Raw genomic sequence first — 25,245 nt, 5'->3', positions numbered from 1 at the left:
CTCTCAAAGTCCCTCACATCTTCCCCTTCTCACCTGTCAGAGATGACTATGCCTTGCTCCCCTTAATATCTGAAAATGCCGTCTTACAAGAGACAATATCTTTGCATTATACTAAATCCAGCTGGTGAGGAAATGCAAGTTTTTGTGCTTTGAAACTTTCTTCAGGCAAAAGTAAAAACATGGTTTTCTTTAGACCAGGGGTGGCCAACCTGCAGTGCGCCATGTACCACTTTTACGTAGAGAATCTTGAATGCGCCATACCACCTTAATATCATTTTTAGTGATTACCACGGTAGCTAAATAGAGCCTCCATATTCAAGGGCAATATATCTCTGAGTGCCAGAAGATACAGAGCAAAAAACATGGATGTGCTGTTGCTTATTTGGGGCTTTTCAAAGACCCCTGATTGAGTGCTGATGAGGCCCAAAGGCAGCCTGCATGGACCGCTTTAGTCCAGCAGGACCCGTTCCAAAGTCCGAATAAGATGCATTCATTGCTCTTCTGCACAGCACAGCCGGCCTCTTCCTGCCCACCTTCTTGACCTCAAAGATGGTCTTAACCAGGATCTCTTTGTGAATGATTTTCCTGAAGATGGTTTCTTCGCCTGGCTGGGTCACCTGGGCTTTGCTGATCTCGTCGGCCATCTCTGCACTACCTTACTCGGCTCCCACCACTTTCCACAGCCTGTATCAGCCCTTCTTGAGTAAGTGAATGACCCACCAGTTAGTGGACTGCTACTCTAGCATTTGCTCTATTGACTTTTCTCCTGTCCATCATTCTTTTCCCTGCCTTTCCATTTTCCAATGAGAACAATTCAAGCAGACTAGGTGTGGCCACTCTGAGCGTGGCCACACTGCAGCATTAGAAACTTGTGGGGTGGGGGGGAGAGGTGTTGTGCAAGAATTAGCAAAGAAATCAAACTGTAAAATATTGTGGTGCTTTCTTTGTTGATATTTAAATGTTCTTCAAAAATGTGGCAACTTTGCACGTGCCACTCAGAAAGTGTCCAAGTACCACTAGTGGCATGCATGCCATGAGTTGGCCACCCCTTTAAACTTTCCCTTTGAACTCAATAAGGGGCCTTGAACCAAAGTCCCCTAGTTTTCAGTGAGACTTTTAAGTGCAACTAAATTTTTCTGGATTTGAGCAGTTCTGCACTACTCAGCTATGTGTCGTATCATACAAAGAGTTTGGCACTGCAAGCTGGATGATGAACACTTTAGGCAGACTGTACGTTCTGCACATGGTTCCCTTCTCAATAATTTGTAAAGATGACTCAAAGGATTTTATGGGTAGTTGGCTCCCTGGACAGTCAGCTGCCCAGAGAACAGTGTGGTGACCTTTCAAGTCATGGCAAATCTCAGTTCCTCTATTGTTCATGTTGAGGAGTAGCAGGTGCCTCTCGGTTCACATTTCCTTTGCAATAGCCCCTCATAAAAGGAAACATTTCTGCAGGCAATGAACTACCTTGATAATAAAATCTTTGGTTTCTAGACCATTCTCTCTGGTTAGCTTCTGCCCTCCCATCAAATGATTTTTTTTCCTGCCTGAATTAGAATTGTTTCTTTCTCATACTCAAAATCCAGTGAAGAGAATTTAACATTTTACTGTTGACTTTGTTTCATAAGTCATGCTGCTGTAATATTTTTCAATACTACACATTTTTATATCTACACAGACATACAATTGCCCAACGGATGATGTATGCCGTGTTGTGATCAATGTCTCTCTGTCTGCGAGTGTGAAAAATACAGAGGTGTATGACCACTGCATCTTGGCATGTAAGTGATTAGAAGTGACAAAGGCATAATTTGCAAGATGTTTCGGGGATAATGAAGTTTCTTGAAAGCTTATTAGCAATCCTAATGAGAAGATTAGTAACAATTTCCCTCTAAGATAGCTTGTCTGTACTACCAATGGTTTTCTGTGATGCAAACAGCAGGAAAGTTTAGGTTGTATTATAGAACAGACGTTTCATTCATGCAGAGCTGAGGTAAAGCCCCAATAGGAGTGATAGTTTCTTGCAGGAACTGAATGTGTCAGCCATTAATCTATACATTTTGCTTCATGATGAACTATATTTCTGTGTGCATGGCTAGCCAAGTTGAAGTTGTCTCTTATTTTCCTGGTAAGTTATCTGTGCCTATAATAATGTCGTGACTCTCCAACTTTTAAGAAGCATAGTTTTTTATCACAGCTTTATGATGGAGAAAGTTAACACCTGTTCAATTTTTGCATCTTAAGAAGCTTCTTATGCACTAGAGCAGGGGTGCCCAAACCCCGGCCCAGGGGCCACTTGTGTCCCTTGAGGACTCCCAATCTGGCCCGTGGGTAGCTCCAGTCTCCAGTGAGCTTCTGGCCCTCCGGAGTCTTGCTGAAACCACCACTGGCCCGATGCAACCACTCTCAGTGTGAGGGTGACTGTTTAACCTCTCAAACAGTTGTGGGATGAGGGCTCCCTCCCATCGCTTGCTGTTTCACGTCTGTGATGCAGCAGCAGCAGAGAAGGAAAGGCTGGTTTTGCTTTGTGTAAGGCCTTTTATAGACCGTCATTCTTTCATATAAGCGCCATCTCTAATATAGTCATTTATGTAAATGTATGTAAATATATTCAAATTTGAAATGTAAATTAATTCTTTTTTCTTCCTGGCCCCGAACACAGTGTCAGAGAAGTGATGTGGCCTTCCTGCCAAAAAGTTTGGACACCCCTGCACTAGAGCCGTGGTTCCCAAACTGTGAGCCATGGCTCCCAGGGGAGCTGCAGAATCCTCTTGAAAAACCTGCTGTCCTGTATAATGAATAGGATTGTAGTCCTAATGGGGAGCTACAGTCAATGGCCCAGTAGGTCCAGGGAGCCATCAGTCAAAAAAGTTTGGGAACAGCTTTGCTAGAGTCATAGAAGGAAGAATGTGGTGACACTAATTACTGCTTGTTAGACACATACTTCCAGATTTGTTGGACTCAAATCTGCTGTGACCCTGTTGTGACTCTTTGACTGGTCAAGCTGCATCCACCTGCCTCTGCCTGCCTCTCAGCAGCTTAAAGAAAAGGGATCTGAGCACAGGATAAATCTTGATCTGAAGAGTACCTTTCCTTAGTTAGGATTTGTGTTCATTGAGGAACGGAGCCTTGGACATGTGGCACCAACGTCCTCTGCCCACTTGGTTCCCATCCCCTTTAGACCTGTGCTCAGAAGATGCTTTGAAAGCGGAGACTTAAAGGCCGCTTGCGGAGGCTTTACTGTTCTGTCATCAGTTGAAAGCCGTTCTATCCCTGTGGTTCCACATAGTACTTAATGTAGCATTCAATTCCCCACTGCAACCCTGTGATGCTCACCCTCGTGGCAATCGCAAAATGGGTGACAAGTTACTGTGCCAGCCAAAGCAGTCTCACACTAAAAAGGGGGGGGAGGCTGAACGCTTGTAATTTTTATTTGTACTTCAGTAAGACAAAATGAAAAATTTAAAAACAGAGATGTAAATGCTGGCAAGTTGAAGTAGGAATTATTTTTTTTTAAATGATAGTCTGCCTTTCTTGTCTCTGTTTCCAAACTGATACAGCTGAATACAACCAATTATGGGGGAAGGGGCTGTGTTGCAGGAGACTTATGGTGGAGGGGCAAGCAAACTTAAATATGGAAAAGCCCCGACCTAGCAGAATACTTACAGTACAGTACATTGACATTCCCAGCATGAGTGACCAACCGCACTGTGTTATATTAACCATTCACTTGGTAGCTTATTGAAAGTCTGCAGCTTTTACGTGTTGGAAAGTTAGGCCAGGGAATTGTCCCTTTTTGTAGATATGATCCATACTCATTTGGGGACTTTCTGGGCTTCAGTTGAGTGGCCCAGTATAACAGCTGATCTGTTTCCATTTTGGCCTGCAGGGGGTGAGAAGCTGTGCTGACCAAAATGGAAAGCTATTGACTCAGAGTTCAAACTGTGAATTAAGATATCTCTGGTTCAAATCCCATCTTGGCCACAAATTCAGGAGCTGGCCTGAGGCATGGTATTATGTGTTTAGCCACAGTAGCCATTTGCACGATGACAATGCTCATACTAAATCACCTTGCTTGAAATGGTGCACGTAAAATGCTTTGAAAACATTAACTGAGTTTTAATTCAGCCCCTTAGAAACTGACCTGGCCTAAAACTCTTCCACACACTTAAGTGGGGGTTGTGCAGGAGAACTTCTCAGTAGAATGTGTTGAATGGATCAGATTTCATGGAATCCTAGAGATAGAAGGGTCCTTGGAGATCATTTAGTCCAAGCCCCTGTTCAGCACAGGCAGTTATAACATCCCTGACAGATGACCATCTAGCATCTGCTTGAAAACCTTCAGTGAGGGAGAGCTTATGCTGTGAGCCTGCATGAGGCAGACTTCTGAAGTCAGGTGTCTCTTACAGTTAAGAAATTCTTCCACATGTCTAGCCTAAATCTACTGCCCAGTAGTTTTACAACCCACTGGTTCTAGTCCCCTTCTTCTGTGTGACAGCCCTTCTGATCCTTCGTATCTCCTCTTAGTCTTCTCCAGGCAAGAGCTTCTACCAAGCTCTTCTAACTGCTCCTCATAGGACTTGGTTTCCAGACCACGTTGTGACATTGGGCCTGCGCTCTCTGGGGTGGGGTGCACTGGGGCAGCAGGTGGATTTTCCACTGCTGCAGCCAGCATCTGGCAGTCTAGGAGGGCAGCTCGGAGAATGGAGTGTGGGCTTGCTTGCCCTCTGCTGGGATTGTTTGGCCTGAAATGGGCCTCCCAGAAGTAATTGGCAGTGATGTTATGTCACTGTCAACTATTTCTGGGTACCATGCTTTCCACACAGCACCACAACCGTCTGACTTGCCACAGCTTCAGTTGCCGCAGCTGCCTGGTGAGTGAGGGGCCCTGTGCAAGTGGTCCACGCTGGACCCTGTTGGCCCTGTCCAGACCCCTCATTATCCTGGTTGCCTGGTCCAGCTTCTCACTGTCCTCCTTAGCACCCAGTGCCCCAAACTGGACTAGTGCACTATAGAGTGGAATTATGACTGCTTGTGACCTGGACTCTGTGCCTCTGTGAATGCAGCCAAGTACTGTAATGCATTTCCTTTTTCTGCTAAGCCACATCGCGCTGCTGACGCATCTTCAACTGAGGGGTCAACTTATTTGTCAGTTTCTCTGATGGCACCCTGTGACCTGCAGAAGTGTTGCCTTCTCCTACTCCATGATAGGCCTATTTCTGCAGAGAAAATGTTGCCTTTTGTTAGACATTGACTGGACCGCTCTGCAGATGAAGCTGTGATAATGCCCGAGGGTGCCATTTATGGAGCACAAAGGGGGTTCTGTCTTGCCCACTCTATTTTAGACCACATGCGATTATTCCTCTGTATCTCTGGTGGTAGTTATAAGGGTTGAAACAGGAGCCACCGCAAATGCTCATGAAATCTGCTGCTTATTAATGGGCACTTAATCTCGAGGCAATCCAAGAGCTGCCGTCCTGCTACAAAAATCTCTTCACCTCCCCCACCCCACTGATGCTTTGAACTGTTGTTCCTAATACTGTAATGCCCCCCTCCCAACATACTTCTTTCCACTCTCTTAAAAATAAATAGCCTCTCTCTCTTCTCTAAATTAGCTAATTAATGCAGCTTTTGGCCTTTCAGGCAGTATGGAGAGTCGAGGTTCTGAAGTGCTGCTATAGTGCCATCAAATTGCTGTTTGACTTTTGGAGCCTCTCATCTCCAGCTGACATTATACCCCACTTAGTGATGCTCTCTGTCACCGAGTGATCTGTCTCTGTTTCTGCAGCCACTGAAGCGTCTTGGGGATGAAAAGTCTCCATGTTTACCTTTTGGACTTCTGTAATTGGCCTACGTTGCCCAGCTTTGTCATGTTTGGTAACGGTGATCCCCAGCTGCCTGGTAGAAGGGAGGTCTGAGCAAACATCACTATAATAAGTGCCGTAAAAGACAAAACGCAGGCTCAACTGTTTTGCCCAGGGAGCAACCGTGTTGACAGGGTGAAGGCTTGACTTGCCGACAGATCAGGCTTGTGATGCCGAGTCCTTGGGGAATGTGTGGTCCTTTTAGCCTCTGTTCACAAGTCTAAAACTGGCAAAAGAAATGAAAGCTTTAAGGTGAACTGATGGTAGTTTGCACTGGGCCTTCTTTGGATGTTCACAGAATAAGATACAGGGCATCTTGGTTGGTTTCTGTGGCAGACTAGAAAGTTTGGTACAGCACAGGGCTATGTGTGCTAAGAAAAATCAGCTAGGTAGTTCATATTTGGTACCCCAAAAATCTGGAATCCGCAGATGGTATGTATTATAAACATTTGTGCAATTTCTCTCACTTTGCCAAATAACGCAAACCCACCAGAAACTCCTGGACTCTGGCCTTACACCTTGTTGAGCTACCAGAATTGTTGTTTTATTTCAGGGGTTAGCGGTTGCAGGTATCGTACCTTTCTGGCCAGAGGCAGGAAATTGCCTGTGAAAATGTGGGGGTTTCCTTTGGAAGATTTTTCTGGCCCTAGAAAATTCAATTTTAGCCAGGACTTGTATGTCAGCATATAAATGCAGCGATAAGAACAGAACTTAGCAGCTTGATAACATGATATTTTGGGTGGTTTCCTTCTTAAAAAAATCAATCTGTCTAGGGCTTTGTATAGTGAAAGGCCAATTGATTTATTGACATCTGATGTCTGCTGACTTCTCCAAGCTACTGCTGTTCCTGAGCCACCCTACCTGCTTGTGTGTGTATGTTTGGGGGGGGGGAGGGGTTGAAAGTTTTTCAGTAGGAACTGACCCAGAGATTGAGTTTTGCATCTGGCAGGCAATAAATACTTTGGTTGGAGGGGGGTGACGACAACTGCTAAGATACGCTTGTCAACCCTGTTCTGCTGGTCAGCTTGCATATTTGTTAGTAAACAGATGTTACAAAACATCATAAATCTCCACTCCCCACAAGGATGTGATCCTGTGAATGGCTGCTCCTGAGATTACCTTTATCACAGGAAAGTAAAGGGTATTGCGACCATATTCTCACCATTTCACACTCTTTAATGATAAAGCTTTGGGGGTGAACATGAGCTAGGATTTTGGTCTCCTCTTGTAAGCAATCAATGACATTGGCACAAGTGCTGTTCAGACAATAGCATAAATGGTGGTGGCTGTGGGATTCCAAGCATGTGCTTGGGCACTCTCTGTCTCTTGCCTTTCCCCCACCTGCCAGTGCATGTACTATCCTTGTGTAGTTCAGCAACAAGCAGATGAGCTGTGTTTATAGCAAAATAGGTGATAGTGACCATGTGTGTGAATGGATAATGAGTTCCAGCGATAAGGCCTTTGACTGTATATTTTACTTGACTGAGGTTCTTAACAAATAATCTTTCCGCCATGCAAGCAGTCCTTATCAGGCTAAGACAGATTGTCTGAAATCCTTATCTCCCCAGACCAGTTAGCTGGAGTGATCCCCATTTCACAATGAATAGGGAATGAAGAGCCAAACACAAACTGCCGCCGCCTCCTCCTCCTCCTCCTCCTCCTCCAGCTCCTCCTTTTCTTTCTCTCTCTTCTCCCTCCCCAAATCCCCATGCAATTGCTGCCATTTACTGGCAAGCTCAGTGGACAGGCTGCCTGCCTGGAAGGAGTGAGGTGTGAATACAAGAAAGTCAGCCATATAAATGGAGAGGCGCAGGTATAAAACAGAGTTGAAAAGATCATTTGAAGAGAGCTTCAAAGTAAACTCATAGAGAATGTTTTGCTTGATCCAAATTCCTCTTCAGGCTAGAGACAAATAGTTTCTGAGAGAGGGTGATGGTGGTCCCGTTTCCCATGGTGCCTGCACACATTGCTGCACACATTGATGCCTCTGGTTGGAAACTTGCAAAAATGGTGTGGCAGAGGCTCAAATTGAACAAATGTACAGCTCACAATGGTCCCTCTTTGACCACTTGGCTCAAAGAGCCTTTGGCTCTTTGGGGGAAAAAAATTACCTGCATCCAGATTTGTAAATATCAGAGCTGAAGTTTGAACAGTGATATATAACAAGCTATTATAGATTAACAGAGCAATTCTATCCGCACTTACCTTAGAGTACACTTCCTTGACTATAATGGGACTTACTGTATTTCTGAGTAAACACACATAGGATTGGATTGTAAGTGGTAGAATAATAAACGAGACCTTCCGTTTCTTAATCAGGGACAGGGTGACCAGATGTCATAACTGCAAAAGAGGGCAGGGCCAGATGTCATATCCACAGAAGAGGATAGGGCACCCCAACATGCAGGACATCCAAGAAAAATGTAGGACATGACAAAATAAAAGCTAAAAACACTCATATATTGATTTCATGTGGTTAATTTAAACACTGTATTACTTATTAAATTTAAAATGTATTACGTATATAATTAATTACAAGAAGGCTATGTGCTGTCTACAGGGGCCTGCTCACAGGGAAGACATTGAAGTTTTCCAGGACATGAAGCGAAAAAGGAGGACTTCCTGGAAAAAGAGGACATCTGGTCACCCTGATCAGAGAAGGCAAATATTGATCAGTCTGACTTAGAGGTGAGAAGATGAGTCCTGCTGGACCAGGTTATAGGGCCATCAAACCTAGCACCCGATTTCCCACTGTGGCCAATCAGATGCTTCTGTAAAGCCCACAAGTAGGGCTGAAGGGAACAGTCCCCTTTCGCCATTATTCCTCATTCTTTTTTCCAGCAGATGGTAAATTTCATGTACCATCATGTACACATTCCATGTATGCATTCATGATGGTACAGTCCATGTACCATCATGAACCTTCATTCATACAGGCATATTCTATGAATGGCACACTTACACATTTTTCTGAGGCTATTTGAGGACTGGTGCATTTTTCAGTAGCAGAGAATGAAAGAGAAAATACAAGCAAACGAGCTTTTCTTCCAGTGCTGAGTGATGTCTTTTGTTCATCCATCTGTAAGTATTCTCCTAAATTTCCTCCAGTGTATACAAAAAAGCCCCTAGATCAAGTTCTGGTAGCATGCAAATGAAATGCATTTAAACATAATTGATTAATGGGCTAAAAAGTAGAAGATCTACCAACCACACATTATGCAGTTGATAGCCTAGTATCAATGTTTAACCATCTCTATGCCTGCTTGCATGTTGTTGGTGCATTTGCCATGATTTTTTTTTTCTATGCGTAACTCTAGCCCTTTAGACTAGAGAGTCCTAACATCATATAGTATTTTATGATGGGTTAATTCACATGGGAGCCTGTGAGTGAGCTTCATGTGATGAAAGCCTCTGGGTGACTGTAGCAGCAATCATCTTTAGAAGCTGCTTCAGGACACACTTGGTTAGCCCCTCTCAAAAACAACACCATTCACCCATTTGCTCATGCACTGTTACCACTTGGCCACTTTTTGCAGTTTTTTGCAGCAGTAGCAAAGAGAAAGAAGGCAGCCACAGTGACAGTAAAAATTGCTTTGTGGGGCTGAAAGATGCTGTGGGAGGCTGAGCACTAAGCAGGTTATGGATGGGCAGGCAGGCAGATTGTTGAGAGAGGCTGGGAAGAGGCTGTCTGTTGATGGGTGAAGTGGTTGTCAGAGGCAAAAGCTGCTACAGTCACCTCCAGGCTTCTGACCTAGAGGCTTGCTTGTTTGTGGGATCCTGTGTGAACTGGCCTTATGTTCAGCTGAATTCTATTAACACCAACATCTTGATTCATTATGCAAATCGGACTTGCAAGCTTTAAGGTCCCTGAAATATGACTGAAAAAGTCGCTAATTATATGTGTGCGAATACTGCACTATGGTGTTGCTGTTGCAGTGTGAGAAACTGGGATGTGCATTTGAGGGAAATTGTCAAGGATTTGAAAGCTACAGTGCTACAGCCCAGTTAATTCAAAGGACTGAGGGATGTTTTTGGTGTATCTGTTGCATGTGTATCCTGCCTTTTCTCCAAAGTGCTTTGTAAGGGATTTTAAACTTCACAACAACCCTGTGCTGTAGGTTAGCGGAAGTCTTCCTATCAAACTGTATTGTAGCCAAGTGGGAACTTGAATCTGTATTTCCCACATCCAAACCCCAAACTCAAGCTGCTACACACTGCTGGCAGGCTTACACTGAGATTAATGGGTGATTTAGTGATGCTAGGTTCCCTTTACACAGAGCTTCTTCCAACTAGGATAATGGCGGTGTGCTGCATTTACCTCTGGTTTGCTATAGAAACAGCCGCCACTACCTCCCATTTATCCTATTTGGCTGATACCTTTTGAAATGGTTGCCATTTGGCCTACAGTTGGCTGGGCTCCTTGGCACAGCAGCCTCTGTGTGCTTTGTGTGTGGTTTGAGGAAGCAATGGCCACTGTTTTCAGGCTTTCATAGGTTGAGGATTTATGGTGAGAAAATACCTGCTGTTCAGCGGAATCTTTTCTTTATCTTCTGGGTTGTTTTGTGCCTCTTGTGCAGACTTCAAATAAATCAGAGGTGGTGAAAGACATCGGAGAGCTTCCCAGAAAATGCATAATCCTTTCCTACCAAATTTAGTAGCAAATGTGTTACTGTTGCTACTAAATTGCATGATCCGGTTGCTGGTGTGTTTCCCAAAATGGTGCTTAATGCAGGGGGACATCGTGTGCATACCTGGATGGTAGATCTTTACTTTTCCTTTATTTTAAAATTCATATCTTGTCTAAGACCCCAAGCCTGCAGTCTTATACATACAGTGGTACCTCGCATAACGAATGCACCGCGCAGCGAAAAACTTGCATAACGAAAGCGGTGTGCGAAGTTTAGTAACTCGCATACGAATTTTTATGACTTATGCTTCGCATAACGAATTTTTTTTTGGTTTTGTTTTGGTTTGTTTTAAGGGGGGGATCTTCATGTCCATTTATGATCCCATTCACCCTAGTAAGGGGCGGATGTCCATGTCACTTTATGATCCCGTCCACCCTAGTAAGGGGCGGATGTTCATGTCACTTTATGATCCCGTCCACCCTAGTAAGGGGCGGATCTTCATGTCACTTTATGATCCCTTTCACCCTAGTAAGGGGAGGATTTTCATGTCAGTTTATGTAAGTAAGTCCCATTGTGCTTGCTCCCAGGAAAGTGTGCACAGGATTACAGCCTTCAAACTCCCCATTCAGCATCCCCCATCACTCATTCACCCTCTCACTGCCCCATTTCCTTCACGTTTCCCCCCATGATCATGGCAAAAGCAAGCAATTGAGTGCAGCTGCTCTGTCCTCCCCAGCTTAGAGCACAATCCTGTGCGTGTCTTCTCAGAAGTAAGTCCCATTGTGCTTACTCCCAAGAAAGTGTACACAGGATTACAGCCTTCAAGCTCCCCATTCAGCATCCCCCCCCTGTTTTTGAAATCCTCTGCACAGTATGTATGCCTTTAAAGAGCACTTAATAAACACTTTGTAAACCAAATTTGACTTTGTTCTGACTTTTCTTGCCCATAGGAACGCATTAATTAAATTTCAATGCATTCCTATGGGAAAATGTGCTTCGCAAAACAAAAAACTCACATAACGAAAGGACTCACGGAACAGATTAATTTCGTTATGCGAGGCACCACTGTACTTATTTGGGAGTAAGTCCCATTGAATACAGTGAGACTCACTTGTGAGGAAAGAGGCATAGGATTGTGCTGTTCGTGACTTAACACACTTTTAACAAAAAGGTGACAGAAGATGAAGACCGTAGAACTGACAGTGAATTTACTGAAATCATGGGAAGGTCTACCTTATCTCAGCAATAAAGTCTTCTCCAGCCTCCTGATACACAAACAATATGCTAGACCAGGGATTCCCAAGCTGTTTAGCACCCAGACCCACTTTTTAAAATGACACTCTATCAGGACTCACCTAGCTTTACAAAACTAAAAAACGTTTCAATGTACCAGCTGCTCAAACATTTGTTGTACTATGGGGGAGGGGAGAGAACGCCTTCTGGCACATTTGGTGAGCTCCACGCTTTTAGGATTGGGACCATTCTGGTGGGGTTGCATTCGCCTCAGCCTGCCCTTCGAAGTGGACCAAGGCACATTCACCTACTCACAAGTAAACATGCATATGCTGCTCCATTTCAGTTTCCATAGAGCTCAATATAGCGTCCCTATCAGCTTGTCAGTTCTGTGACCCACCAAAAACCGGGTTGCGACCCACTGGTGGGTCCTGGCCCACGGTTTGGGAACCACTGTATTAGATGTAAGCCATGTAGCCTGCAAAGTGGGGCAAACTGAACCAGTATTCCTTGGATTTCTGGTGTGAAAAGCTAACAATCCCTAAAAGTCAAATATGACACAATCTGCTACACAGTGCACAGCTTCTTCAATGCAGTAGTGTAGAAATGGGAAGCGTGGGGTAGTGGTTCCAGGTACCAGGGCACCAGGCTTAAGGAGTTGTAAAGGGGATGCCAGCATCGCTTTCAAGCTTTCCTCAGGCGCCCAGCTTTGGGGCTTCAAGTGGAACAGTGGTGGGGGCACCCTCTGAAGGACCTGCTCACCCAAGTGCTAGCAGCTGACAATGCTTTTTGCTAACTCAGCAGGGAGGCTGTTTGCCTCTTTCCTGGAAAGGCGTGAAACAGGCTGTGGACTGCAGGGTGGCCATGCCTAGAGTCCTCCACCCTTGTAGGGCCCAATCTCTGTCTAGAGAGGGAGAGGAGAGAGAGTTCCAAGGAAGAATGGTGAAGGAGACAGAAGGTAATATTTGATTTTCTCTGTTATTTTATTTTCTCTGTAAACCACATTGTGAACTTTTCATTGAAAAGCAGTACACAAATGCTGTTAATAATAATAAATAATAATAATATCATTGGGGGGGGGGAAAAGCACTGAGCCCAGAGACAACTGCCTGTTTCTGGATTAGGCAGGGCCTCTGGAGGAAACTTCAGGAGAGGGAGAGAGAGAGAGAGAGAGAGAGAAGACTATTGGAGGGGAAAGGGATAGATCAAACGAATGGAGCCAGAAAGGGTGCGTGTGTGAGGAGATGCAGCCACACAAAGACAACCTGACAAAGAAATAGCAAAGGGGGATAAAGAGAGGTGAAGGGTGTCATATGGGGGGACGACACCTGCCCTGGATATCAAATACCCTGGCTATGCCACTCAGTGGGCAAGCTCTTACATAAAGGGTTCCTTAAAGGTAGGAATTTTGAAAAGTACTGATCTCAAAGAAAAAGCTTGAGGAACGGCCTCTCTTATCAATCCAGGTAAAAGTCAGTTACTAGAGTAAGGTTAATACAAAAACATTCTTGTCCAACCCCGAGTTAAACATATTTGAGCCCATTGAAATCAAGGGATTTAAGGTTGCTTAACTGAGGTTACAGTAGCTTGTGGCCAGTATCTCCATTTTGGATGCTATTTACTGGACCCAATAGAGCCTTGCGCTTTTCACAAAGCTGACACTGCCCCAAACCGTCTGTTTCTTGTTTCATTTTGGCGAGTGTACCTGTTTTAATTTGAACAAACAAAGCCCCCACCCCCACCCCCCTGCAAGTCACCTACAAAGGGTCCAGGGCTCAGAGATAGGACTCTTATTTTGTATGTAAATGTTCCCAGATCCAGTTCCCAGAAGTGGACTTGAATGGCTTGGAGACTGGTGCCAGTCAGGGGGACAGTACTGAACTAAGTGGACCACTGCTTTGACTCAGGAGGCAGTATGCCCAACCAATCACACTGAAGGATCTATATGAAGAGCAGATCGGCTGAGGTATATCTCTGCCTTGGAAGGCTGATCATACCTGGCCATATACCTCCATGCCACAGATAAGATATTCAGGAGCGGTTACATTAACATTCTTCATTCTGAAACCCCCTTTGTTCCCCAGCGGGATGATCACAATGGAAGATTTTGCCCCTAGAGAGGAATGCTTATGTAAGAAACGGAGGAGGAGAACATTTCATCAAAATCCATATGCATCCATGGTGCAAAATCCATATGTAAATGTTATTTTCAGATCTAGTCCTCTGATGGAAAGGGCATTACACAGGAATTAGCCTAGACAGTGGCAAAATAATATCATGGATAAGATGTAGGCCCAGTAACTGTTACCCTGCACATGCCCGATCTCGTCTGATCTTGGAAGCTAAGCAGGGTCAGGCCTGGTTAGTACTTGGATGGGAGACCACCTGGGAATACCGGGTGCTGTAGGCTTATACCATAGTCTTTCGAGACTGAAGGTTGCCAACCAACCAGTCATATAAAGCTTTATATGTTTATAAAAATTACTGGGTCAGCAATCTGACACAGTGATGTGGAAGCAGGTATTCCCCCTCCCCTCCACCAGGCACTTCCTTGAAAATAGGCAGGTGTGCCAGACATACACACACACAGTTAATATGATCTTCCCCCTTTCTTTATGAGGGAAAGAATCACATGGATGGGGCCTCCTACATCTATTTCTCTCCCCACCTCTTATATCTCACCTCTTATTCCTTTGAAAAAAGAGGAATTGGGTGTGAAGCTTCTGAAGCAGGCATGAACCTGAATTTGAACTTGGGGCAGGATACATTTCATGATTCTCCCTAGCAAGATGAGGGTTCTTCACCTCAAAGTCTAAAGGTTCACCACCTGGTGTATCCTCAACATTCACTTTTGCTGTGCCAAATAATTATTTCCATGTGCAAGAAGAAGGTACACCTGTGTGCAAAATGAGAAGAAAATCACTAAGTGTCTCTTTAGCACAAGCAAAAAACATTTTGATAAATTGCTGGGTAGTTTCACACGTGTGTTTGTAGGTGGGTTTTAAACAACTGTTTTGGATCATTCAGACCTCTTGGGTCTTGCTGAGCTATTTCCAAGCAAAGGTCTAAAGTCGGTCATTGCTCCAGAGTCTACAATTCTTTTTAGGGTTGCCAAATCATAACCACTGAACCTTTTCAACAGAACCCTTTCACTGAACCTTAACTACAGAATTGGGAGACTAAAGAACTGCAGCTTCTCTCACCTGATCCTCTCTAAGTCCTCTTCTCTATCCTTCCACCTGGAAGTAGGATTCCAGATGTGTCACATGGCAGGTAGGAAACAACATGAATGGAAGGTCCAGGGACACGGATGAGGAGACTCTGCAGCTGATGCGGTTACTAATTTAAAGATACAAGAACAAGTTTCAGGTTATGACAGCGCAACACTATTATTGACCAACCAATATCAATATTGGCATCCTGCGACCTTGAAGCAGCTGACAAGCTGAGCCGTGGTATTCCATCTGCTCTGTGCGTGGGAGGATGGAGGCCAGAATGTGCGACCAGATCAAGAAAGAAACACCTGAATGTTGTGGTTTCTTGAAAGATAGAAACCTTCTTTCAAATTGTAAAAATCCCTACTGGGATTTAAATTGCCTGCCTATGTAAACCACCTTGAATAAAGTCTAAGGAGAAATCTGAGGACCAAGAAAGGCGGTATAGAAATACCTGTATAAAAAAAATACCTGTATATATAATATTTTTTTCTCAATTAAGAAAATGGGAACAAGTTCTTTGTCCTTCTGCCAATGCTATTTTGGTGGTGCAAAACAACTGAAACAAAACTTTAATTTTCAAAAGCTACCATGGGTGGACCTTTAAAGCATATTATGAAGAATATTTATATGCCGCTTTTCAACAAGAATAGTTCACAAAGTAGTTTACATAGTAAAATTAATCGATAAGTGGTTCCCTGTCTCCAAAGTCCTCATGATCTTAAAAAAAATAAATGAAGAAACAGCAGCAACAGCCACTGGAAAAGATGCCATGCTGAAGTGAAGAGGGAAGGTTGCTCTTCCCCTGCTAAATCTAAGAGGACATATATATACCATGGCTTCATATAGTCCAGTTCTCTTTAGTTTATTAGGATCAGAGGTAGTTCACAATGTGGTATGCAAGCTTTCATACTACACAGAACGGTTTCTCAGGCTGGATGCTAAAAATTTTAAAGAGAGAGCAGAGAATTATGTATTTGAAAGAAAAAAGCATGGACTAAGAAAACACTTGCCTTTATCTCATTTAGGTGTTTCTTGGAGAAAGCATGGCTACATTTCTCATTTTAGAGAGTGGGGAATGAGAGTGAGGGTGAGGGATTGAAGGAAGAATTTGCATAATCTGATTAACAGGGGATTATCCAATGGCTGCTAAACAGCCTCCATGTGCTTGAGCTAAAAAATCTTTACTATTCATAGCTCTTACCAGGCTAGAGAGAGAGACTGCACCTGCAGAGCTTCCAAGCCCTTCAAGAAGGGGAGGAACTCAGGGTTGGGAAAGAGGGAAAGGTGACCATCGGAGTCATATGGTTTCATATGTGCACAACCTCTAATTGATCTGTTTGGATTAGCCTGGAGGAGGCCACAATGAAAAGGCTGAGCCTATTTAAATGATTGGAGAGAAGGCTTGGTGCTGGGATACTCTAGAGCAGTGTTTCTCAAACTGTGGGTTGGGACCCACTAGGTGGGTCATGATTCAATTTCAGGTGGGTCCCCATTCATTTCAATTTTTTATTTTTAATATATTAGATTTGATGCTACCATGGTATGTGACTGCATTGGGAAAATATTACAGACCTGTACTTTTAACAAACTACTATGTATGTTGTTGTTGGCATCCTTCAGTCTCGGAAGACTATGGTATTTTGCTCTGAATGGTGGTTCTGGAACAGTGTGTCCTCTCCAGTGCGCAAAGCCTGGGTAGAGTAGATATGGAGGACAGACTGTTACCCATGCAGCAAATCCCCCCTCTCCACGTTGCTGAAATGGTCCAATGGAAAGGCAGAAGCCAATACGGTTGGTTCCAGCGGCGTTGCAGGAGTTGCCAGAACCTGACTGTGTTCAGCCATGAACTGCTTCAGGGACTCCGGCTCCGGATTTTGCCTCGAGGTTGACTCCTGAAGCCTTTTCCATAACTGGATGTAGCCACAAGGCAGTGGAGGTTTGGGAACAGAGTTTTCCTTCTCTCAGATGAGCTGCCTTCCCAGGCTAACGTGTCCCATCTACCTGGTGGCTGTTTAGTACCCTCTTAGGACAAGTACAGCCAAACTGAGGGCCTATTCTTATCCCCCAGTGGTATACTATGTATATTCTTTTAACATTGATAGTCATTGGAACTTACTCCTGGGTCAGTGTGAGTAGGACTGCAGCCTAGAATTGTTAAAAATTTTCCTGCTTGATGATGTCACTTCTGGTCATGACATCACTTCCAGTGGGTCCTGACAGATTCTCATTCTAAAAAGTGGGTCCCGGTGCTAAATGTGCGAGAACCACTGCTCTAGAGGCCTGGTTCTGACACTTGCTTAGATGGTGACAGGTTTGTGAATGTGCCCCTCCCCTCCTTGGCCATCAGAGTTTATGATTCTTTAAAATAATCCTAGAGACAGGAAGTGGTGGGGAAGCTAATATTTTCCAATTATCTCTCCATCCATCCCTGCCACTCTCTAACCAACAAAAGAGAAACCAATTTTATGAACTTAACCCATTTTTGACCTGCCCACAGGTATATACATTTGTTCCCTGATGCATATATGCAACGTTGGGCAGAAATGGCTTAAAAAAATTCTAAGCAGCAAAAACAATTCAGGGGAGAAAAAGAGAGAGAGATTGCAATCCTACACTCACAACTCTGGGAGCAAGCCTCACTGAACCGAGTGAGATGAATGACTTCAGTGTAAACATGCATAGGATTGAGCTGCCTAATAGGGAAATGAGGGAGGGAAAGTAGGGGATTCATCCATAGTCCTCGTTCAAACCCAGACAGATATGTGGCTGGAAGTGACATGCAGTGAAGTCCATGCCTGGGAAGCACTACACACTCGCTCTCCCATTAAACTCATTCTCTGAAACTCCCCCCTCCCTCAAAACGCATTTTAAAAAACATACCTCTTCTTCTCCCACTTGGTACTAGGGAGATCACAGCACAGGACCCCTGAAGCAACTGAAAAGCTGCCTCACCTGGTGCTATACAAAGCAGTCATTTGTGCAGGTTCCTTTTTCTTTTTTAATACAGGAGAAGCAACACTTTCCACTGCCTCCCCAGAGCTTACTGATGCAGGTGTCCTGCTATTTTTTGACTGGAAGACACCCATGATTACAGCTTAACCTGCTGGAGGTAGCTCTTCCTGTTGCCTCCCTAGAGAGTGCTGTCACTCAAGTGCTGTCTTTTTTATTATTGGGCAAATTGAGGTTGCTGTCCCTGGTAGCTATAATTGCATAGGCATCCCTGCTTGTTTTGTCCCTTGCAAGCCACTATAATGCTTGGCAGCTCTCCTTTCCATGTTTGTGTGTGCATTGCTTTAGGACGGAGCAGAAAGGAGCATCTTGGGAAAGGCAAAAAGGTAAGGGGTTTTTTTTAAGGGGGGTTCCTTTCCTTTCTTTTCCCTCTGTGTGTGTTGCTTTAAACAGATGGAGCAACTTTGGAAGGGCCTAAATTACAGTGTTTTTTTGTTTTCTTATTTTTTGGGTCCTTTACTTTTTATCCCCTCAATTTGCTTGAATAGTTGAGGTTCTGCCTACTCTAGTGTATGCCACTGTACGTTACTGGTGGCTGGGCACCATTCTCGTGGCGAGGAAGCCTCCTTGTGAGGTCTGGGCTTTCTTCCTATCCAACTTCCCAGCACTGATGCAGCAGGAATGCAGCCCCAAGATTAGGGAACAAATGTTCCCTTACCTTCATGAGCCCCCCCCCAACCACATGTGCTGATGCCCTATTCGCTGCATCAGCACTGGAAAGCTGGATTGGGCATATGTAAGGTACGTACATATACCCAATGCTATTGCAGTCAGAGTAGACACAATGGGTTTACTTGATGGGGGAAGTATGGCTTTTGTAATCCCAAGATAGATTCTGCTTACTTGTTTTGACTCATCTGCTGGTCAGCAGTTGCCAAATTCAGCATTTCCCCCAAACCATACTTGGTATATGACAGAGATGCATTTAATACCCTTGGCCATCTTCTGCTTTAGTTTTTGTTTTGCTTTTGCATTAATGCTGGAGACCTTCAGTGCCCAAAGGCTTCTGGGACAATAAAGTGTTACTGATTTTTCATTGATGGAAAAGAAAGATTCTTCAATCTCTCCAATCTCTCTCAACATTTCCCTGGGCTAAATTTCCTTTAAACCCAGTCAAGGTATTTTGGCATGAAAAGGAAGGCGCTGGGCTTTGGAATTATACTAAGAAGTGTATCTAGAAAGCAAGGCACATGGCCTCCTCCTGCTGTGCATGTTTTGTTAATGCTAATAAGGTATTCAAAAGGTTAAAGAAAGAAACCCCCATGATAGATGTTTAATATCACACTGGGTAGGTACAGCTGCTGTGTATAGATTCTCTCATTCATTTTATAGCCTGATATTGATTTACGTTTCCCTGAAGGTCAGAAATTCAGATTTATTGTAATTTATTCACTTGCTTCCTGTTTGCAAACTGACCAACAAGACTGTTTTGTTCTCCTTGTCAATGATTACCATTAAGATGTTATATATTTTTGACCATCAAAATATTGAGAGTGTATTAAAATAAGAGCAAAATCATCCAAAGGAAAGGACCATGTACTGAAATTTCTGCTCTGGTTTCAAGGGCCAGTTCTTAGAAGGTCCCCATTCAAGACAACTCTAGATGAAGCGTTGGGTGCTCTTCATCTCCGGTGGTCTCAGAAATAAGCCATAGGATTGTTGCCTTTTTAACCTGGTAAATGAGGGCAGTGCTACCATTTCTTGGGCCAAGATTAAGGTTCTTGTTGCAACTAAAACTGTTTCAATGTATTTTAATGATTACATGCAGAGGGAAATTTCCCTGACTGGCAATATTGCATCAAGTGATTATGAGGCCAATGGTGATGTTGATATGCCTTATGGGAGAGGAGCGGGTGGGAGGGACTATCAGTCTATCACATAGTCTGTGATCTATCATTGATGTGAAATGTACCAGCAAGAGTAGCCTTAGCAGATCTTCGGACCAGAATTGGGGCAGTTTGGCCACCCCTGCAAATATGCACCCTACCAAAAAAAAAAATCTTTGCATGTGTGCACATCCCCCCACTGCCATCTCCTCACCAACCTACTTACAAAAGAAGTCAAGTGGAGGTATGGTGGTGAATGCAGCACAGAGCACAGCATAGTAATCCAAGGCTCGTCCCCTTACCTTCAGCACTGGCCCAGCCTCCTGCCTCGGTGTGGTCCTGTTTTGAGACAAACCTGTTTGAAGACCACTCTTAGCATGTGCTGCTCTGCTCATCCTATTATTTCAAGCAGAACCTCAAAGAGAGAGAAGGCGACAGTGGAGTGGAAGGTAATGGGGAAAAGAACAGGTTCTGGATCACCTGGCTCCACCTCTCCTTGCACATCTGGTTGCTTTCCTAAATTGCTGGGGTGGTGGTGGTGATGAGCTGGTGGCAGTGGCAGCAGCTTCTCCTCCCAGCAGCACTGGAGGAAGAGGTCGACTGCTGCTGCTGTTTCCAATCCTCTTCCTGCTCTCGAATCAGCTCCAAGGGCTGGAAGGGCCAACACCTCACGGCTAGGCCTGCCCTGTCTTTTATTTCACAGTCGGCAGGGAGAGGCAAACACTTCCTACCCGTTATGCTTCCGGGGAATCCATCACAATTCTGAAAAGGGGGCAATCCTACTGACTTCCCTACCAGAGTTTGCAACTGTGTCCGTAAGCAATGAAAGCCTGCCTTGGGGTATGTCATTGCAACCCTGAAGCAGGAATTGGCTGTTGCCACTCAAAGATCTGCAGGAAGGAGAAATTAACTGCTGGATTAAGAATCCTGTTCTGAAAATTACTGTTTAAACTCTAGTAATTGCAAACAAATTTTAAAAAGATAAAGATGTAAAGGTAGATTTCATCAGGCAGTTCTTGTATAAATGTATTTATTTGTGTATCTGTAATTTGCAATTTCTTTTGTGTCTGCAGTGTTATCTTTTAAAGTATCAAGTGACAGCAAATATGTATGATTTTTTTTATTCAGTGCGTTTATATCCCACCTTTAAGAACCTCATGCTAGTGTACTATTGAGCATTTAGAATGCACGTATTGTACTTCAGAAAACTTCACATACATTATTTCAGAAATCCTTCCAATACCCTTGTAAGAAGTCTGCATATTGCAGGTGGTGGTCTAAGCTGGGAGCCAGTGGTTAGCCGAATGGCCGTCTCATGCAATTGTGGCAGAGGCAAGATTTCCGCTGGAGAATTCCTGGGTCATTGTACATTGTCTTAGCCAATATGTCTCTTAGCCAATATGCTGCATTAGCCATCACACAGGATTACAAAATATTTGTAAAATCCAAAAAGCCGTTATAGGAATTTCCAAAGAGTAAATAAGATATCTTTGTAGGAGTTCCTTAATTTAGTTCCTGTAGTTTTAATTGATTTGGCTAACCAGGCATGGAAAGGAGTGGCTTTGTTAAAGTTTTGTCGCCATCCTAAGAAACGTCAATAGCCTTCTCTCTCCTTCCTATCAGACTAGAGCAAACCCCCCCCCCCCCCATATTAGATATTCCTGGCTAGAATATCTCATTGCCGCAGGCTGCCGGTAAATAATCATTTGGAGGAGGTTATGCAGTGGAGGTGCTTCTGGCAACTTTCCAATGTAAATTGCATGGAAATGAAGCTGCTGTGAGGCCAAAGGCCCCTTTCGAATCGGGTAGTGGGGGATTTAGTTAACACTTGTGCTAAATGAAGCAGTTGACACAGCTTCCAGAGGGTAGGCTGCTGCTTTAATTTACCATGAGAAAGGGCCCAGACTCCAATTTAGTCTTGCAGGAGAAGGCGCTCACAGTCGCAAGAATGTGTGGCTTGTGTTTTTTCCAAACCACTGAAATTTTAAGTGTTGCCACTCTGGGCCTTAATTTTAACAAGATCGTCTAAATCCTCCAAAATCTGATTTCTGTAAAAAGCCCCCCTCCCCAGAAATCCAGGTGAATGGATTTCCAGTTTTCCTTCAATATTTTTCGAAGGGCTGGCAGTTGGGACTCAGAGGCAGGGCCTAGGAGTGGGGGGTAAAGGGGGTAATTTGTACCCGGGCCCAGGGTCTAAAGGGGGGCCCAGGAGCCAAAGGAGGGGGCCCAGAAATCTCCTGGGATCTTACATTTTCCTTTCTACTCAAACTTGTTGCCTGCACGGGATGCAGGGACACTACTGATGCCACTGGTAGACCTGGGCTCCAAAGACTTCCAGCCATCTCTACCCTCCCCCCACCCTGTTTCACCCCTCCCTGCCCCTATTCTGCTCACCCATCACCATCTTCCCCTGCTCTGTTTCACTCCTCCCCCTTTGCAAAGGGGCCCCAAGGAAACTTTGTACCCCCGGATAAAATTCCTCTCAGAGGCCTTGCTCGGAGGCACAATGAAGTTCTCATTCAGGATGCAAGAGCCAGAGAGAAATATTCACACATGTCAATACTTCTAGCCTTTGAACTGGCCCAGTACATTTTGAGCTTCTTCAGATATCTTCTTTTGGCAACTCCTTCAAAGGAGAGTAGTTTTTTTCTTTTCTTTCCTAGGATTGTTTTCCTCTGCTTTCTCTCCCTCCTCCAGAAAAGAACATGACCTAGTCCTGGTCTACACCTGTGGCAGAACAAAATGATAGAATCCTAAGGTGACAGAGTGGCTTTTATTGGTTTATAATTAACTGCTCTGCTAGTTTTCTACCTTCATGGAGTGTGCTTCAATGCAGGTGACCATTCGGATGAGCTCATCCATCTGTGCTCTAAAGTGGAACCATCCATTTTGCCGCCTCAGAACGTAACCAGCCTGAATCCAGCCTTGTTCCGCTGCAGGTGCAGACCAAGTCTTCCTGTCCTTTGAAGGAGCTGTTTCCAAAAGAGCTGAGGAAGCTTGAAACACAATGGACCCTTTCCAAGAATAAAGGCAACCCAGTTGATATCTCCTTCAGTTTTGTTATCTTTTTTTTGATTGGTGCAACCCATCAGTGCATTAGGAGAGGTGCATTGTCCTGCAGATCACCTACATTTTGTTCTTAGCTTCTGAGAAAGCTACAGGGGCCATCATTTGGCAAAAATGGGGGAATTAGTGTGGCTTGTGAATTTCCTATTTTCTCGTAACTGGAGCACAGAGCAGGCTACATGCTTAAAACTCATCTCTTTGCACATTCAGCTTCCCCAAGAGCTGTGCCTCCTGTGACTCTGTCAACCAGACTGTTTGGGGATGCTACTTGTTGAGAAGTCGCAGTATTCTGAGAAGAACTGTGAGGGTGATAAAGGGATCTGACAGACAAATCAGATGAAATGGAGCTGACTACTTTGAGCAGAAGTGCACAACATGTGACTCATCAAACCAATTGCTGCTTACCAGCTATGTCCAGTGTCCCATCACAGGCTCCAAAAAAAAATTTGTGCTGGCTCCCTACAAAATCTGCACAATCAAGGTGGTTTTCAATCCCCTAGTAGGGCTGTGTCCAGCCTGAGAGACCACAAGTTGTAGAGACTTGACCTACAAAAAAGGATGTAAACAACAGGCCTGAGGAATGGGGGCAGTGGGAAAAACTCCCAGGGGCCTTTCAGGGGGCCCGGGCTATGAGAAGAGAAACTATACAGCACAAAACAAATTTATTGTAAAAAAAACTTGTTTGAAAAATGTAGCAACATCTGTTTTGTAGGGAAATTTAGGAATTGCCCTGGGCCCAATATCAGCTCTCAGCGGCCCTGATAAATGAGAGAATCCACTGGCAGTTTCAAGCATCTTAGATGAAATCAGTGGATCATCTGCTGAATATTGGATAAGGTTGCCCACTATTCAGGCAGGGCCTCTGTAGCTGTGCTTTGGGCAGCAGCTTCTTGAGCAGACATGAACAGATGAGAATGTTGATATCCATGATGAAAAGCTTCATGTGCTGATGTATGCACAAGAAGCTGCCCTTAAAGAAGAGGAAAAATCTGGGTTGGTTTTTTTCCCTGATCAGCTGGCGTCTAGTATCCTCTAAAAATCAGTGAGCTCAACTCATGGGAGGCCAACTTGCAGTACAAGTAGTAGGGGGGCATGGAAGTTGGTGACATGCCTGGATGTGGAAGGAGGAAGGGCCCCCAGGCCTGGCTATGGCATAGAATCGGGTCTATTCTCTTGTGTGCCTTTCCAGGGCTGGGCTGTGGTCTACATTCCTACTTAGTAAATTTGAGGTAAATCTATCACAAGACACTTGGTGGGACAGGTGGAACCGTCACAAAGGGGGAAGCAGTTCTAGGAAGCAAATGCCCTATAAGAAAGAAGAGCAAAGGTCTCTTGAGTTGTAAAAAACTTGAAAGGAGTTCGGGTGGGGGGGGTGGCACACACATTAGATGTACAGTATAGTGCTGCTAATAGCTTCAGGAGAGCAATTTCTACCTAGAAAACAGCATGACATGATAGCAGCAATGCTGCTGATCTGGTCAAATGGCAGGCACCCTTGCTCATGTCTAAAATCAAGAGATCTAGTCAGGGATTCCTCATCCTGCAACAATTTCTACCCTCAGCGCTGAATCGACAGATTCAGGTGACAAGAATGTCATATGACTTTGGGCGCAATCCTAACCACTTATGTCAGTGCTTTCCAGCACTGACCTAAGGGCAATGCAGCTCTGAGGGAAGGGAACAAACATTCCCTTACTTTGAGGAGGCCTCCGTGAGTGACACCCAACTGCAGGATGCAGCACACGTCCCATTGGCACTGCTATGCCAGTGCTGGAAAGCACTGACATAAGGGGTTAGGATTGTGCCCTTTGTATCATAAATTAAGACTGATTTGGGGTTTTATTCCTAAAAACATTGAAATCATTCCTTATTGGTAAAGCCAGAGCTGTTGAATATGTGGCGCACAACTGTGTTTAGAGCCTGGTAGCAACTAGATTTCCATGCAGAAGCTATCAGCTGTTTCTGTGGTCAGAGCAGTTGGGAAATGTGTACTGGTGTTTGTCAAAATGGTTTCTGTGTCCTCATGTGAACAGTTTGACTTGTACCAGGCTGGTACCTGTTTTGAACATCTGAAGGTGCCCGAGTTGGAGGCGAGGCACACTCTGCACATGCTCAGAAGTACATCCTCCTTATTACTGGCTGTGACAACTGGTTGTGCCTTAAGCCTTGAGAAGCAGTTCCAGGGGTTCTCCCTCCACCCCAATTTCTGAGCCAAAATTCAAACTAAGTCTGGTTCATATTAAATTCTATTGAATTGGCCTCCCGGAAAAACAAGCTTTATAGGTTTCGGTCAAAGAATGGGGAATCTACAGTAACATTTGTGTTACAGGACACAGATTAAAGCTGCCATTTGTCTATCCTAGCCCAGGCTCAGATACTAGGAGGGAAGAAGATGCAGAAT

At 44.4% G+C, this 25,245-nt stretch overlaps 1 long non-coding RNA gene and 1 pseudogene across 1 annotated transcript; both read left to right on the top strand.

The window, feature by feature from the left end:
- Positions 1–1,701: 1,701 nt before the first annotated feature.
- On the top strand, positions 1,702–25,241 carry LOC136642007 (uncharacterized). Its single transcript, XR_010793939.1, has 3 exons — positions 1,702–1,781; positions 8,425–8,552; positions 25,208–25,241. It is a non-coding gene; the product is annotated as an uncharacterized lncRNA (long non-coding RNA).
- On the top strand, positions 14,019–14,135 carry LOC136643437 (5S ribosomal RNA; annotated as a pseudogene).
- Positions 25,242–25,245: the final 4 nt, after the last annotated feature.

The sequence above is a fragment of the Tiliqua scincoides genome, chromosome 2 (assembly GCF_035046505.1).
Source record: "Tiliqua scincoides isolate rTilSci1 chromosome 2, rTilSci1.hap2, whole genome shotgun sequence".
In the NCBI taxonomy this organism is placed as follows: Eukaryota; Metazoa; Chordata; class Lepidosauria; order Squamata; family Scincidae; genus Tiliqua; species Tiliqua scincoides.
Note: the sequence above shows the minus strand (reverse complement) of the source record. Positions and strands in the feature narration are given on the sequence as shown.